This window comes from Podarcis pityusensis, assembly GCF_964106645.2.
Source record: "Podarcis pityusensis genome assembly, chromosome: 1".
Taxonomy (NCBI): Eukaryota; Metazoa; Chordata; class Lepidosauria; order Squamata; family Lacertidae; genus Podarcis; species Podarcis pityusensis.
Genome location: NC_138028.1, coordinates 76528085 through 76546668, shown reverse-complemented (window position 1 = coordinate 76546668; position 18584 = coordinate 76528085). Strand labels below are relative to the sequence as shown.

At 42.5% G+C, this 18584-nt stretch overlaps 2 long non-coding RNA genes across 2 annotated transcripts in view; one reads left to right on the top strand and one right to left on the bottom strand.

Annotated features, from left to right (window-relative positions):
• Positions 1 to 18013, top strand: part of LOC308479940 — a 30608-nt gene extending 12595 nt beyond the window's left edge. Inside the window, exons 3-4 of the long non-coding RNA XR_013987908.1 lie at positions 13448 to 13550; positions 17887 to 18013. This is a non-coding gene — a long non-coding RNA (uncharacterized lncRNA). The remainder of the gene's footprint in view (positions 1 to 13447; positions 13551 to 17886) is intronic.
• LOC308474286 lies at positions 170 to 1732 on the bottom strand. Its single transcript, XR_013984642.1, has 2 exons — positions 1417 to 1732; positions 170 to 1039 (listed from the first exon to the last, which is right to left on the bottom strand). It is a non-coding gene; the product is annotated as an uncharacterized lncRNA (long non-coding RNA).
• Positions 18014 to 18584: the final 571 nt, after the last annotated feature.

The following is an 18584-nucleotide window of genomic DNA, read 5'->3' as shown; positions in this document are numbered from 1 at the left end:
TGGAACACAGAAACCTGGTAGCCATAGTTACATTCTGCTGTTTGTCCAGCAGAGAGATTGGATGGACACACACACAACCCTAATCTCTGAGTGGTGTGATATTGCAGGGATTGTGGGTGCTTACCCAGGGTTTGTGTTTCCTTTGGAATAAGGCACAGCAGAGAATGTGTGTTGTATACATGGTTTATTTACACACATATATAACCTCAGCCTACAATGGAGGGGTTCACAGCGTCAACGCCCCAAGATGGTCTTGTTTCTCCCATGGCCACATCATTGGATTTAATGGCCTGTCACCCAGGTGATCACCTCATCAGGAAGCCAACCAGGCTTATATTTTAACACTGGCTGGATCCAGGGGTTAGAAGGGTCTTGGTGTACAGCCTACTGCCTCCCACAAAAACCCCCATAACACACACACACACACACACACACACACACACAATCTGTACTTCTTCCAAGGAAGTCTGGGTGACATAGATGGCTCACACCTCCTTTTTTATCCTCAAAACAATTGTGTGATGTAGGATAGGCTGAGAAACTCAAATATGTAGGTTAAGCTGAGATGTTGATCCCATATCATCCAGTGAGCTTCATGACTGAACTGGGATTTGTATTTTGGCCACTCTCTACCCTGGTGCAACCTTTGGCAACTTAGTGCTCTACATATGGTTTGGACTACAATTCCCATCACCCCTAGCCAGTATGGGCATGCTGATAGGAGCTGTAGTTCAAGATATCTGGAAGGCGCCAGGTAGGGGAAAGCTGCTCTAGCAACTAGACCACACTAACTCTCAAATGACAGTAGACTGAAAGTGAAATCTGTTGCTTATCATCAATCATTAAACACTAAACCTTTGAAACAGTAACATCATTACATCCTATTAGCATCTTTGGTTTTTCTGCACTGGAGACAAAGACCAAGGCTGCACTTATCAACCCAGAACTTCCTTTCTCTGTAGAAACATGGGAAAAGTCAACACACTATGATTGCAGGGTAAACACTTACTGGTAATACATAGGTTTCCTGATAATTCATCTGAAAGCATTTAAATTAACTTAAAGGTAAAGTAAATGTACCCCTGCCCGTACGGGCCAGTCTTGACAGACTCTAGGGTTGTGCGCCCATCTGACTTAAGAGGCCGGGGGCCAGCGCTGTCTGGAGACACTTCTGGGTCACGTGGCCAGCGTGACAAAGCTGCATCTGGCGAGCCAGCGCACCACACAGAAACGCCGTTTACCTTCCCGCTAGTAAGCGGTCCCTATTTATCTACTTGCACCCGGAAGTGCTTTCAAACTGCTAGGTTGGCAGGCGCTGGGACCGAGCAATGGGAGCGCACCCCGCCGCGGGGATTCGAACCGCCGACCTGACGATCGGCAAGCCCTAGGTGCTGAGGCTTTTACCCACAGCGCCACCCGCATCCCTTTAAATTAACTTACTATTTGCCAAATGCTTAGAATCTATACTGTTAGCTCACCAAGATGTATCAACCAGTTGCTGTAGGCAGAAATGGCCAATTTTGTACCTCATCCCCGCCCCCAAAAGCCCCACTGCAGAGTGAAAGGGAGTAGCTACCACTACTACCCACACAAATTGGTTCTCTGCTGCATTCTGGCAAATGGTTATCAGGAAAATAGCAATATCTATTGGCGTTATCTCATGTGTGTTCACAAGCTACTAATGGCTCAGCACAACTCTTCTTTGTAAGGAACAGTGACTGTTCAGCTTATCAATATATACAACATGACCACCTGGGCTTCTGGTTTTGAGACTTATCAAAGATTACCCTAAATATATATTTGTACTAACATACAGCTCTCAAAGCCATATTACACACACAGAGGATAAAAGGGCTCACAAGCCCTAAGCCAACAAATTGAGAGAAGTACATTCATGCTGTCATTAAGATATATGCACACAGATTTGATCCAATATTAGAGTGAGGCATCCTGGGCAAAGTAGCTGGGAAAGCACCTGCACCACCACCAATTTTTGTTGCTGGGATTTCCTTTCCTCCCCCACTCTAAGCTTAAACAGCTCTTCAAGCTGTTGTGGCAAATCACAATGGTACTCTCCTTGATGACTCAAAGTGCTGGGTTTGACCTATAAAGCCTTAAATGGCTGAGAACCACAAGATTTCAAGGACTTCCTCTCCATATGAACTGACCTGCAATCATCATCTGAGGCCCTTTTCATCTGCCTCCCCCATGAGAGGTCCAGAAGGTGGCAACACAAGAATGGACCTTTTCTGTGATGTCCCTCTGATTGTGGAATGTTCTCTCCAAGGAGGTAATGCTTAAGGAACTGCAGTCTTTCACCTAAAAAAAAAGGAAAAAAAGAGAAAAGAACACCTCCCAAAAAACAACAACAACCCAGGTCTCCCTAGGGACTATGCTGCTGGGAGGTTTGAACTGTTATAGAACTGTTTTGATAACTGGGCACTGTGGATTGAAGTGGGGTATCATTGGAGGCACGAGTGAACTGGAGCACTGTGTGTTAACTGTACATGTGTTCCTCTTGCAATTTGTGAAATGACAACTGCCATTTTTCAAGGAGTCTTATGAGTGATGGCCATTCCATCCCCCTCCTCTGGTGAAACCAACAATGAGCATTTCCACAGAATTCCCACAGTCAGTCTACCAGTAGCCTCAAATGCTTCAGTGGGCAGTCACTTGGGGGGGTTGCCAAATATTTTCACTTGTCTGAATCTCTGACATTCTTTCCACCACCACCATTTGTTTAGTCTGCACCTAGAAGGAAGTCTCATCACAGTTCTGATTCTCACTTTATCTGGCAAGAATCGTACGACAGAGGACCTCAGCTAGAGAAGAATGAAGATAAATGAACATTGGTGCCAAAATTCCAGGACATGCCCATGTGTATTGTAGGCTGCATCATATCCTTGTTTAATATTGTTGTTAGTACTCATGGCTTCACACGGGCACAACTTAGTAAAAACACCATTCTGATGTCAGACATCAAGGGGAATTTCCTTCTATTACGTTCAGCAAAAAAGGAAAGGAGGTGGTCTTTCATAACTGATATTAATAACTAACTGATGTTACAACACAAGGAAACAATCCACATTTGCATGAGTCATAAATGATCAGAAAGAGAGAGAAATACGTCTGTCTGTCACATCTATTTGAAATATAATCTGATCTGCAAACAAAAGTGCTAAGAATACCAAGATGAGTCAATTTAAGGCCAGAGCTTCTTTCATTTTGAACTTTGTGTATTTGGGAAAATGCACAGAGAGAGCCTAGAAGTGCGTTGCTGAGTATTCATATGAAGTTTGTAGTCAAAAGTCATGGTCATGAGTCTAGGTTCCACAAATCCCCGTTCTGGGTGTATGCACACTGCAATACTCAAATCTATTGTTTGGAATGGAAAGCCTGTTCAATGCACACTTCTTATACAGTGGTGCCTCGCAAGACAAAATTAATCCGTTCCGCGAGTCTCTTCGTCTTACGGTTTTTTCGTCTTGCGAAGCACGGCTATTAGCGGCTTAGCAGCTATTAACGGCTTAGCGGCTTTAAGAAAAAGGAAACAAACTCGCAAGAACTCGCAAGACGTTTCGTCTTGCGAAGCAAGCCCATAGGGAATTTCGTCTTGCGGAACGACTCAAAAAACGGAAAACTCTTTCGTCTAGCGAGTTTTTCGTCTTGCAAGGCATTCGTCTTGCGGGGCACCACTGTATCTCCCATGAATCTTTCTTGGTAGCTGAAGACAAGTTATATGAACACAGAATTTTATGATATCAGTTGAAACATGCTAGGGCTCTTGACCTGGATGGGACCTTCTCTCTGCTACTTGGCTGCACTTTCCATTACATAAACCACCCACAGAGAGGAGCAGAGAGGGTCCTGTCCAGGAAGCCATGGGCTCAAGCTGCAGAGAACCCCCAAAGTCACTTGTGCATGCCTGACATATCCAGGGCATCTGGGCATTTTGAGCACTGCAGCTTTCATTATGTTTGGATGATCCAGACATGCACAGGAGTCTCCAATGCCTCTCTAGAGCACATGCCCCTCCTCGTCTGGTAAGTAATGCAGAGTAGAGATTGGTAGAGAAAGTCCTATCCAAATTGGGAAGGGCAGTTTACAGGGAAGCGTCTAGCCTTTGACATATTCCCACTGACATAATTAGGCCTTCTTGGCACAGAATTGATTTCTTTTAAAAAGTGATTAATTTTGACCATCCTACATTTTAATGGATCTATTATCATTGGTCACAGGGAAACCATCTATTGCCAATTAATCCATTATTTCAGCTCATTAATCCAGAATTGCAATTTATTCCATACTTGGGCCACTAATCACTTTGCCTATAAGCAGGCATTTAAAGGCTAACCCCCCCTCCCTGTTTTACCATTGCACTTGTAAATGCAACAACTTACTTTTTAAAACTGCTAAGGGGAAAATAATTTATGGCACCTGAAACTTTGTGTGTATTTTGCAAAGCATGAAGGAACCAAGCCATTAAAGGTCTTATAGATTTTCTCTTGTTTTTCAAAACCAAACCTTGAGTTATGACTTGGGGGAAATGGGGAACCATTACCTAATGAATCTAGACTTTGAAAAATATTATTCCCTTGTAGTTTTATTTTGCTTGAATAGGTCTCATATAGTGATGTACATTGAGCAGGTTTGTAACGGACTGCAGGGGGAATAGAAATGTAAGTTTTGTAGTTAAAAAAGCATGCACACATCAGAAGTGCATTATATCTAGTCAATTTTGTCGAATCTTTCTCATTGTGGCATGCTGTTTAAAAAATAATCTAGGGCTCTCAGAAATAATACCAAAAGGAGAAATCAAATTTTGAAATACAAGTCAGGGTTCAAAGAGCTGTGAACCAAGGGTGGCTTTGGCTAAGTGGAAAATCAAAACTGAGAGTTGCTGGTTTCCCCCCAAAACTAGCTTGCAATGTGGTATGTGAGCTGACTGTGTACATGAAGAAGTCAAAAAAATTCTGGCATAATTCTGGCAAAATTCTCAAGCTCTTTGCTTGAGCCTCTTTGGTTCCTGTCCTCTGAGACCAATGAAGGCAAATTTGGTGAAGTTAATGAGGGAGAACTTCATTGAAGCAGTTCATTGTCAATGTTTGTTCAAAAATTGGCACTGCTTGTATGCTGTGAGAGCAAAGGAGTAAAGTGGCATTGTAAACATTTGATCAGTGATGATAGTTGTGTTTATATTTCTTAAATTAAAAACACAAGACTGCACGCACACAATAAAAATCACCCTTAATCTTCATGAAATTTGTGGAGTTCAAAGCTTCCCACTGACACACTTTTCATTGCAAAATTCACACATAATTTTGTGTACAGGGTAGTCCTTCTTGGGTGTTGTTACAAATTGTCCCTCACAATGTTCCCAAATTTCAATCAGCTGCCACTTGCTATTTTTCTTATGGAAACAAAAAAATCACTTGTAGCCTTAAATGTCCTAGAAATGCATTGAATTTTGCTATTGGGTTGTGTCTACTACCCTAGTCAATAGTAGGAAATAAGGGTAGTAAAATGCAGCATCATTTTTAAATAGACGAATGGTCTGGGAATGGTCAAGAAAGTTTTTTAGCTGTCAGTAGGTTGCCACAAACCACCAAGGACAGCTTTCTTGCAGGTTTCTTAATGAGGTAAGAAAAACATCTCACAAAACGTTAATTTTAGTGAATGTTAGGTATCATTAGTTCTCAGCTGTAACAAAGTGTTTTCTACACAGTTTACAACAGGCATAGGCAAACCCGGCCCTCCAGATGTTTTGGGGATACAACTCCCATCATCCATGACCACTGGTCCTGTTAGCTAGGGATAATGGGAGTTGCAGTCCCAAAACATCTGGAGGGCCGAGGTTGCCTGTGCCTGGTTTACAATATTTTCAGGACATTCTTTATTTTAAAAGTTTTTGTTGTTTGTAACTGAAAATAAGCCACCATATAGTGGAAATCTCATTGGGGTTGAGAGTCCACCATCTCCTGTGAGATAGGTTAGGCTGAGAGGCTGTGACTGGCCCAAGGTCACCCAGTGAGTTTTCTGGCTGGAATTCAAACGTTGGTCTCCCAGGTCCTAGACCAACACTCTAACAACTAATTGCACCTTACTAGCTTCCTTTGTGCATCCCATTGTTTTCTGTTTATTTCCATGACACTTTCCAAACTTCAGGAAGTCTGATTCTTTTCCAAAGTCGATTTGTGCTGCTAGGTGAGGGCAACAGAACCTTTAATGCAGTTTAACTGGGCAAATGGAAAGTTCCAGTATGTGCAAGAATACCTCCTGTGAAATACTGACCATCTGGAGTCACCCTCCCTGAATTCATTAAGAGGCAGTCAGTGAGGATTTTCCATCAAACACAGTAACATAACACAAATTAAAAAGGGGCAGAAGTTGAGCGCCATGGGGGGAAAGTTTCAGAAGACAGAAAAGCCTGGGGCACTGTCTAAGACCAACCTAGAGGTATATAAAGGATGATGGATGGGAAAGTTTGCATCAAAAACAAAACAAAAAATTAAGCAGGCAGCGTGTACCTGTGTGTCCTTAGTTGTTTTATTGTACTGTAGTGTCAGTAACCCATTATGACAGAGGAGTACATGTGGTCCCATTGATTGTTAACTGTCCTTGGGTATGGAAGGTCACAGCTCAGCCCCACCACTGTTGACTCAATGTGTGACCCTGGCCAAATCACCCATTCAATCTTGGTTTCCACTTCTGTAAAATGAGCAGGTCAGAGGCTGAATGAGGGGAACGTAGCCTCATCCTACCCCTTTTCTGGCAATTCAGTTTCAGTTTATTTGTTGGAAGAAAGGAGAGTCCTCCAGAGAGACGTTGGAACTGTCTTTGCGGATCACCACCTTGTAGCTTCATTTTCCATGGCCACCCTCACACTGTGAATATTGGTGACATACTATGCGGGGCTATTGTGATGGACAATACACTTCACACATCGAAAGTATTATAAAAGATATGCAGCAGTATTTGAGACTGTTGTTAGCTGAGAAATAGAAGCAAAAGTAAGTACCATTGACTTCCATAGCTTTCAACAGGAGAAACTGAAACACGTGTTTAACATTCCCATTGAGTAATGGGGTTCAGAGTCACTTAACAGCAACTGAATCATGTCCATAGTCTTCCGGTTATGTAATGAAGAGCTGTGTCTTTAACATCATTAAAATAAATAAGCAAATAAATTGAATGTCACATCCTTCCCACAATAATTCTACAGCAGGAGGTTTTCCCCAGGGGATGCAAATTTTTGCTGCAATTGTCTTTTACAAGGGACGGGGTGTACAGCCTGGGGGTGAGGATCATAGCTGGTGGCAGGAACTATTAGCCGCTGGCTGCATCTGCCTATCCTAGTCTTAATGCCGTACTTTATTGGTACATAACCACTGATAACCATCAGCACCCACAAGGCGTGTATAACTTCGTGAATCTACTTTTGCTATATTAATCAGAAAACAACATAAGAAGTAACTTTCTAGGAAACTGAGAAATTATATGTCATGAAGTATGAATGGGACGTGGGTGGCGCTGTGGGTAAAACCTCAGCGCCTAGGACTTGCCGATTGCATGGTCGGCGGTTCGAATCCCCGCGGCGGGGTGCGCTCCGGTCGTTCGGTCCCAGCGCCTGCCAACCTAGCAGTTCGAAAGCACCCCTAAGTGCAAGGAGATAAATAGGTACCGCTTACCAGTGGGAAGGTAAACGGCGTTCCATGTGTGCTGTGCTGGCTCGCCAGATGCAGCTTGTCACGCTGGCCACGTGATCGGAAGTGTCTGCGGACAGCGCTGGCTCCCGGCCTATAGAGTGAGATGAGCGCACAACCATAGAGTCTGTCAAGACTGGCCCGTACGGGCAGGGGTACCTTTACCTTTACCTATAGAAGATCTACTAACATGAGATGTTATACTGGAATGTGAGGACCAAACTAGCAATTGTGTGAATTGGTTTTTAAAGTAAGGGGGGGTGTATTGATCTGCATTGGGACCACCATGGGGGTAAAGGGTTAAAATCCCCCCACCCCCACCACTTGCACACCTGCTAGGGTCCAAATCCACATCAAATAACTGGCCATGTGATCATTTCAATAAGGAATCATGGAGCCAGCATGCTATGTAACAACCTCATAAAACCAAATCAAAGTAAGGGCATCCTGTTCTTCAGCTAAGTAGGAGAGCATCTCTGACTTGTTTTACAATACATACCCCCTCCAATTATTGTTGAAAAAGGAGGCATATTTTGCAGAGAACATTGCAAATGTGGGGCCCAATATTTTGGCTCAGTCCTGGAGTTAAGCTTGTGTTTAAATCTCTTCCATTGAAGTTGGTGGGGTGTAAAAGCACTGAAATTTGACAAGGAAAAGACCCTGTAGGCTTTGCCTCAGACACTTTGAACCCAAGCATCTAGCTGTGCAAACTGGCTGACATTAGATAGGGTCCTACTGGTTTCAACAAAGACAAGGATTTGGATCTCCTAATTTTCTAAACTATATCCTGTCGGTGAACATTGCTAATGTATAAAGGAGCGAGTGACTCATCAGTGTAATGAACTATGAACACACACATTGCTATTTTTTGGTAACTGAGTATGTTAGGCTATGAGAATAGAGCAACTCTATAAAGGGCATCAGATGGAAAAGCAAAATATCCTGATATGAGGCTTTAGAAAACTGAATCCGACAAACAGAGGGGCCTCACCCAGTAGCAAGGTGAGCAAATACAGGGCAATTTATCTTCAAGTGCATTAAGAATCTTTTGCAGCAAACGTTTGCTGAAGGCCAGATCACTGCACAAAGCAGTACAGCGAGAAGCCAGGAGTGATTAGAAAGTGGGAAGCTCACAGCCTCACCCAGAATACTCACCTCTTAATCACATTATCAGCAAAGGAGGGCTTTTCCTCATTGTTAGAGACCATGGAATCACAGGGTTTTAGCTTCTCTGTAAGGTCAAAGAATGAGTCACTCCGCTAACACAATGCAGAGAATAAATTTCATTGCTGCACACAATGGGGGACAACAATGTAGACTGGGGATAGCCAGCTTCTATAGTCTCAGAGTGATGCCATTTTCTAGCCAATGTTCTGGGAAATGGATGGTGTGCTTTGCTTTGCTGTGCAGTCCAACTGCCTCTGGTTGAACAATAAAGGGATTGCCACATATATCTATTTAATTTATTTATTTATTTAGAAAGATTGATGAAGCAATCCCAAACCTCTCACAAGGGTGTACATAATTGTAGGTGAAACACAGCTAAAACCACAAAACTATTAAAAAACAAATACAGTAGTACCTCAGGTTAAGAACTTAATTCGTTCTGGAGGTCCGTTCTTAACCTGAAACTGTTCTTAACCTGAACCACCACTTAGCTAATGGTGCCTCCTGCTGCCTCCTGCTGCCACTGCTGCGCGATTTCTGTTCTCATCCTGAAGCAAAGTTCTTAACCCGAAGTACTATTTCTGGGTTAGCGGAGTCTGTAACCTGAAGCGTCTGTAACCTGAAGTGTCTGCAATCTGAGGTACCACTGTATACATTAAATAATTCTCAATAAAACACAGATAAAAATCAGTATTGCAATTATTTCTAAACACACACTAATGTAAGTAACTGCATTATTTGATTAGTTAGGCTTGCTGAATTTTTTTATTTTTATTTTTTTAATCAGCAATATTTAAAAAAATATTGAGGGTGCCTGCCTAATGTCAACAGCAGTAAGTGTTTCACAATTGTGGGGCACAATTATATAATTAAGGCAACATCATTTATGTGTATAGAGCCTGATGAATGTGTGTACTTCCTATGAGAGTTCCCTCTAGTGGCAGATTAGCAGTGACCCATTGCCTTTCTGTGCAACCTGTATGGAAAGCAAATTATATCCCATTGTTTCTTCCAGAAACGATTGTCCAGAGCTTTTTTACCCACTCCTAAGAGTGATGTGGGTGGCGCTGTGGTCTAAACCACTGAGCCTCTTGGGTTTGCTGATCAGAAGGTCGGCGGTTCGAATCCCCACAACGGGGTGAGCTCCCGTTGTTCAGTCCCTGCTCCTGCCAACCTAGCAGTTCGAAAGCAAGTCAGAGTGCAAGGAGATAAATAGGTACCACTCCGACGGGAAGGTAAACAGCATTTCTGTGCACTGCTCTGGTTTGCCAGCAGCGGCTTAGTCATTCTGGCCACATGACCCGGAAAAACTGTCTGCAGAAGCGGACAAATGCCGGCTCCCTTGGTCTGTAGAGCGAGATGAGCGTTGCAACCCCAGAGTCGTCCACGACTGGACTTATAAAAGGTAAAGGACCGCTGACAGTTAAGAGTGAAATTAAAGTGTGGAGCATCTCCCAGTTTTGGGATGCAAAATTATTTTCCTTGCTACTGAAACTCTGAGCAATCTTCTTTAAAAAAAAAAAACTAAAGTTGATTAAAACTTGGTGTGACACAGTTGTTTGGTGGGGGGTAGGCGTGGATCTGGCCCATTGCGTGTCAGCTTGCCATTTCTGATCTGGACAATGTTATTTAATATGTTCACCAGGCTCCACATGACCACATGGAGATTATGAGGAGGCATTGGTTCTAGCAGCATCTCCGTATGAAAGCTACTGGCACACCAGTTGCAATTCAAGTGATCATGGCAACCTTTCTGCAGCTGCCAGGATCCTTGCAACACCTTTGTGTCCACTCTTCATATGGAGACATTGGTTCATATATGCAGTGCCTGCTCCAAGCAGTCTCAGGCAGGTTGCAAATCCATTAGCAGCAGTGCAATCTTAAATTTCACCCTCTGTTTCCCCTAAGAATAGAGTTTCATCTTCAGATGGTGCATAATCCTCTTCCTTCAGCTTAGGATCTCATGTCACACAAGAGAATGGGTAGGCAAACTAAGGCCCGGGGGTCGGATCCGGCCCAATCACCTTCTAAATCCGGCCCGCAGACTGTCAGGGAATCAGCATGTTTTTACATGAGTAGAATGTGTGCTTTTATTTAAAATGCATCTCTGGGTTATTTGTGGGGCATAGGAATTCGTTCATTCCCCCCACCCCAAAAATAGCCTGAGCCCCCTACAAGGTCTAAGGGACAGTGGACCAGCCCCCTGCTGAAAAAGTTTGCTGACCCCTGCACAAGAGGGACATACAGAAAAATGTCTGCCCTTAGCCAGTGAATGAAGGACACAGATAATTGTTAGAAAGCTTCAAGTCGGGCAAAACCTCTCTTTTATGATCAAAGTACTTCTTCTGAACTTTTTAAAAAAGAGGGCAGATTATGCCTACTTTTTAAAAAGATGAAAGATAACTTGGGCTGGAGAACCTTTGGCCCTCCAGATTTTTTTTTGGACTACAATTCCCACCAGGTCCAGCCATCATGGCCAATAGGCACTATGGGAATTGCAGTGTAGCGACATCTGGAAGGCCTAAGGTTCCCCAGCCCTGGTCTAACAATCATTAAAGTAGCTCTACCTTTAAAGTGAAGCAGATTTAATCTTAGTTACCTTCCTGGGATTCTGCCTTGGAATTTTCTTGTGTTGTTCACACCAGAACTCCTTGTGGGGAGTCTATAATGAACAACCAGTGTATAATAAGCAAATAAAGTAAATATTTTAGTTAGGAGTAGTACTAAACTGGTTGACCCCTTTTCTATGTATAACCATGAACATGATATACTTTATAGCACTCCCCAAAAGGTTGGATTGTGAAAATGGGTAAGTATCTGCATTTAGAAGGGAACAGGGTTATTAGTAGTTCATGAGTTTCCCCTTCCTGCCTCACAGCTGGAAATTAGAACTACTTAAACCTCTTTGGTTAAGAATATGCTCTGCAATGATCCATATTTAAAGTGAAGAGAATTCAGATAACTTTTTAAGAATCTTGAAGGTCCTGTTTTATCATTGCATCAAATGTTTGCTCACCATTTCCTAGACTGAAAACAGGAATTTCTAGAACTAGGCCGTTGAGGTAATCAAAAGAGTTCAAAAGATAAATTTCAGCGTGAGAGAATTACCTGGATAGGTTCCAGCCATGGGGCTGATTGATTATTATTATTAATAATAATAATAATAATAATAATAATAGCAAAACACATTAGCAAATATTTAAACATTTGGATCTCTGCCCAGCACCAGAAAAATTTCCGATCGGAAACCAACTGTCTGTTAGTCAGATAAAAGGCCAGAGTGAAGAGTTAAGTCATGTGAGCTAGAAGGTGGAAGTAAAGCTGCAGCCTGGAAAGGCAGAGAGAGAGAGCCATGCCTAATTTCTGCTGGAATCCAAGGCTGTGGCTATGGGGGACGTCTTGGGCTGTGAACCTGTCCATCACAGGCCACAGCTGTCAACTTTCAGATTTGAAAATAAGGGATCAGCAGCCTCACCTGTCCTGGTGACAGTCTACGGGATATCTAACAATCTGGGATAGCAGCGGGAAGCAGCGGGAAACGGAGCTGGGATAAGGGAATTTCCCGCAAAAAAGGGGAATGTTGACAGCTATGTCACAGGCTCAGGTTGTATATATGTGTAAATAAGCCATCGCTAAAAACACCACAGTCTCTGCTGTGCCTCATCCCAAAGGAAACACAAACCCAGGAACACCTGGAACCTTGCACCGCTCAGAGACTGGGGTGATGCACAACAATACATTATCACCAAGTTTCCTTACAATGAGTTGCAATCCATTGCCAGGTCCCAGTCTTTTAAAACTTCAGTGTTCAGTACATAACGTGCTGCCTAACTACATATAAAATTACAACCTACAAACATGACAATAGCAATTGTGAAACATGATATCTTAGAACAGAAAGTAGGTGTAAAAACTAGATGTATTTAAAAACAAAGCTACCCGGTGCAGCTCTCCGTTGCAAGGGGAAAGTCTTTTTGTACTCCACTAAGAAAGAACAATGTACAAAAAATTCCTCATTTGAAATGCATTTGGGCCTCTTATGTTCTGTCATCAGCCAGATAGGACAAGGTCTGCAGGAGGACTGATACTTCTAGTACTATTTACTCAGGTTTGCAAGAAAATAATTTCAGTGTCAGTTGGCACTTTGATAACATTTAACTGGCCGTTATCAAATGAGAAGGAGCATTTCCAAAAATGGCAGCAGTATAGAATTTGTACTAATGTAGCAGCTTTGAGTTCCAGGGCAGTGGACGCTTCTCAAAAACCCATTTTGTTGGTAGCTGTTCATTATTTTTATTTAACAATCTAATATTTGTTCATTTATATAAATTCCTCTCTTATACTTCATTCATACATTTTTCCATTTTCATGTTTCACTCATTGCTTGCATACTTTCATCATTTCTGGCCTTTGATTTAAATAAATCTTTCCAATTTGTTTTATTTTTCGTCTGTCTCTGATTCATTTCTGATTACCGCTACTAGTTCACTGGAGCAAGCTTACTGGAGAAAAATGGGAGAATCTATTTTCAAATGATTTCTATAAGCACATTTATTTATTTATTTTGCACACTCCAGCTAGTGAATGGGCATGATGTGCATCTGAACGAGCATTCTGTTGAAAGAAAAGGATGGCATCTGGAAAAGTGCCTCTGAGATGTGCATCAAATAGAATTTAATGGTGAGTTTCCATATTTTTATGTGCATTCAAATGCACATTCCGATGTTCATCTGATTTACTACTGCAGTTCCTAGAATAAATGTTAACCAAGACACACTGTGGTATTTCCAGAAAAAATGATTGAAATAACCATTGGTTGGTTGCAGCCCACCTTTCACCAAATGGTCCAAGGGTGGCATACCAAAACACCATAAGTAAGTGCAATGTACAATTACAATCATAAAATTAAACCACAAAACCTACCACTTTCAGAATAATGAAACAGGAGCACAGATCTCCAGGGCACAGCAAAGCAGAATAATCACAGATATCTACTCAGCTGAGGGCCTGGGGCAAAGAGGTACCCCTTTCCAAGGATCCAAGCTTTCACTCAACTCAGTGTGCCATTTATTTGCACCCAACATTTTGTGCTCCATTATTCAGCGATGACGTACTGCTAGTTTTACTGATGTGATGGAAATCCATGCTAAAATGCATGACAATGCAATCTATGAAAGACAACTGGGGGGGGGGGGATGAAAGGGAGGCGCTGAAGTCTGCTGTAAATCTGGTCATAAGAACCCAAGCCGTTAGAGAGGCACCAGAAAAATGAAATCAAAGACAAACTTCCATAGGTAGCTGTGTACTTTATTTGGGAACTTCTCCATTAACCCTTCAGTGTATAGTGCAAACATTTTCTCTCCACTGAACAATCAGATGACCACTTTGCTATACATGAAACTGCAACACCTGCCCACTCAGTTTTCAATCTACTGTATGTATGAAATTCAGTCCTGAAGCTGGAGCCTATCTCTTTTCCTAATGTATTATTATTATTATTATTATTATTATTATTATTATTTTCTTTTTCTACTAGCCTGGCTTTATTTCCTTTGTTTAAATCTACCAGTCATCTTTAGAATCCTTGCAAGCCACATATGTCAATCACAACATTTCTCTGAACATGCGGGTATCAGTTTATGTATTTTTGTTGAACAATGATATGTTGTTTTATCTTTTATAATCTTTACGCTGTCGTTTCTCCCTTTTCTAATAATAAAAAAATGAAGTCCCATGTTCAGGTCATAGAAAAGTAAGTAATATGGGCAACAGTATTGCACTTCAGTCAGTGACCCCATGTTGGGTCCATCAATCTCAGTTTAGGCTGGGCATTTTTACCTCATGCCAGCCTATTTCTAAAGCCGTCTGTATTTAATTTACCGCTCCTCCCTCAGTTAAAGGGTTATTGTGTTGGCCTCAGTCACTGAAATATCAGTGGACTGGACTTTTCATGAAGAAAAATGGTTGTTCATGACAGGTTGTTTATGAGGTTTGCTTGATTCATTGATCTAGATCATGTCCACATCTATGTTCACAGAGGAATTTTCCCTAGAAACTATGGAGAGATGTTACCAGCGGATGACTGAATAAAAATATCACATATAATTCTTCCTGAATAAGCACCTCAGAATGCAAATTTAGCAGAGTAAGTAAATATTTTGTGGGGCACATACACAAAGCAGGACTGGCTTTAACATTAGGCTGAGGGAGATAACTGGCTCAGGAAGCAGATGCTGGAGAATGGGTAGCACTGACAGGATGTTAGAGGACAGAGTTCCATGTGCCATGTGACCCAGTCCAAACCCAACCCCCAAGCTAGCCTACTGTCTCCACATGCAGTAGAGGCAGGGTGGGGCAGTAGTACTTACCTGACTTCCTATCACCAGCATTGCTATGACATACTGGGAGAAGGAGATGGGTATTGGCAAGGTCAGCATGGTGCAAATGCACTGGCAGATAACCAGGTTATTAAGAGACTTGTCCCACGGTGATGGATTGCAGTCTTAAATGTTTAGGTTTAGGTTTTAGCAGTAATTTAAAAAGCCAAATAAACTTTCTCAGCATCATTTCCAGGAAAAGGTGAGCATGGTGGATTAAATGGAAAGTCTGAACTCAGAATAGCATTGTGAAAAGCATAGGAGTTTTTTATTGGATTCTTTTCTCTGCGTCATTGGTCATTCATTTAACAATAAATCAAGAGGAGATCCAGTGATCTGATATGTTCTGGGTGGCAGTTGTAAACACAGTTATTAAATCAGGCCAACCAGTATCAAAAAATTGAGAGGAAAATGATGGGACAGGGGACAACTGTGGAATGACTATGGGTGTTGATATAGAGCAGGTAGAACAGCCTCTTCATGAGCTGTGAGAGATAGAAGAAAACTTGGGAGTTTTCAATGATAATCTGATTGGCATCCCTCTGTCTTGGTAGACAATGGAGGAGTGCACCTTTGCAGATGAAGTCAGATGATTGGAGAGTTACAGAGCCCGCTGTGGGTGTAGAGACATGTTTTGTTGTGGCTGGGACAGATGAAAGTGTCCAGTTGTGCTGCTGCAGATACTCCATAGGTTTACTCCTTCGCCTCTTCTCCTGAAGATGTCCCACAAGACAGTGCGTATGGATTGTTCCTCAGGGTTTACTCCCAAAGCCTTTCTCACAAATGAGTATAGCCGCAAGGCAGCAGAGGTTTAGGATCAGAGTTTTCCTTCTCCTTGATGGGCTACCTTCCCAGGTTGACGAGCCCCACCTGCCCTTCATTTCCCTTTACAGCATGTGCAGAAACTGCCTTCTTGTAGATGCACACACAAATGTGTGCCTCTTCAAAGGAAAACACACATAAAAACAACTGTACAATAAATACAACACCTAAAACCAGTATAAGAAGATGGCAGCAATACTACAGTAAAATCAAAATCAAGTTTCAAAGAGAGAGATTGTACTATACAGTGGTACCTCGGGTGAAGTACTTAATTCGTTCCGGAGGTCCGTTCTGAACCTGAAACTGTTCTTAACCTGAAGCACCACTTTAGCTAATGGGGCCTCCTGCTGCCGCCGCGCTGTCAGAGCACAATTTCTGTTCTCATCCTGAAGCAAAGTTCTTAACCTGAAGCACTATTTCTGGGTTAGCGGAGTCTGTAACCTGAAGCGTATGTAACCTGAGGTACCAGTGTATAGGCTTTTCTTATTTGCTGGAATAGCATCATGGGTGCTTTGAACTGTTTGCTAGTACCCTTCTTGTGGTGCCTTTGCACTTGTGGTGGGTTGTTGAATTGTTGTGTTGCCCTCTAAATCTTGTGTTTGCATTACCAGTGTGTGTTGCAAATGATTAAAGCCAACAATTTGCATGCCTCTCTTGTCTTCTCTTGAACTTCCTGCTTGAACTTCTGGGCAATTCATGATTAACTTGTTGATGGGGGGCGGGGGCGGGAGAGGTCTCTGCTGCTGCAATGGTGCAATCGATGAATTCCTCGCTAATTGTGCTACTTTTCTTAATGTTTGGTCACATCTGACTTTTTTTTTAAAAAAAAAAAGATTTGCACTCCACCCATCTTAAAAGCTCTCTGCAGGTAATAATAAATTAAAACAATTATCCAAATGCTGTTAAATGCCAACCAAAACACACAACACTGTCAGGATGCTGTCAGCAGCTCCCAGTTGGTTGCCCAGGAAAGTATAAAGACAAGGAAAAGTTTATTACAGTCCTTTTTTATTTCAAACTTTACAGTGAGAGGCTATAGAACCCAGCCTCTTGGATAATGGTGGTGTCCTGAGTGAACCTCCACCCTCTTTTTCTCCCACTTTCTCATTTGTCATTATCATCATCTTCTCTTCTATGGGTGCTGCTAAGTGCCATCTGTCTTTGAGCTCTTTGTTCTCCTACTTTTAAGGTTCACCGGTTTCTGGGAGATGGTGGGTCTGGAATGCTTTCTATGTGTCAGCCAGCTGCTGCTCCGGCTCTGCCTGCTCCTCCTTTCCCATGATTCCCCAACTTTCCCCCTCATCTGCCTCTGAGCTGTGACCTCCTGCAAACCACTGTTGTAAATCTATACTGTCTTCCTCTTCCTCCTCCCTGGAAGGGTTAGGATGGGGAGGTGGTCTCCACCATTCCTCCTCCTCTGCCCAGACCCTGACACACACAAATTGCAGAGTGTACACTAACATGATCTCCATTTTATATGTCAGAAGAAGAAAAGGAAAACATAAAATGTTTGCCTTTTTCCTTTGATGTAAAATATTGAACTTAATATTTAAAAAATCTGGAGATGTTTAGATTAGAAGTCTTTCCTGCAAACAAATTTAAAGGTTCTCACCAACATTTGGGATGCAAAATGTGATGTTCATTTGTTAACTTAGGTGCCTGAATGAAATTAGATTTTTAGTTTAGAGGAGGGTTTTTTTTAATTATTATTATTAAAAAATGTTTTTTAATGGCCACTTACTGTCCCTATGTGAATCTCTCCTGGATGTTGTTTCTCATTGTGAGTTCTTTGCTGCCTTTGTGTTCCACTTATTTAGTACAGAAGAAATCCTCCTTTCAAAGGGATTAGCACAACTGTGGAAGCATCAAATCTCCAACCAACAAGAAATAAGTGGTGAGACATTGCGCATCCCATGTCCAGTAGCACATGCTGGCCTCCCATCAGTTTGTGCTCATGGAAATAATTTGCATCACAGTAGCTTTGTTTCTATGTTGCAGAACATGGGATCATCTAGCTAGCTTCCTGTTCTGCCACAACACATAGAAATCCAGTTTACCAATGCGCCACAGAGTGCAGATGCACTGGGCAGAGGAGACATGAACACCTGGAGAACAAATACCTGTGGGTGACTTATGCAAGCAAGGTTTCACGTGCTACAATAAAAGACAGAGATGGGAGAAGTCCAATTGTATCTCACAGCTAGGAGCACAGGTCCGCCTCCTCCTGCTGCCATAAAGGTAAAGGTAAAGGGCCCCCTGACCATTAGGTCCAGTCGTGGCCGACTCTGGGGTTGTGGCGCTCATCTCGCTTTATTGGCTGAGGGAGCAGGCGTACAGCTTCCGGGTCATGTGGCCAGCATGACTAAGCTGCTTCTGGCGAACCAGAGCAGCGCATGGAAACGCCGTTTACCTTCCCGTCGGAGCGGTACCTATTTATCAACTTGTACTTTGATGTGCTTTCGAACTGCTAGGTGGGCAGGAGCTGGGACCAAGCAACGGGAGCTCACCCCATCGC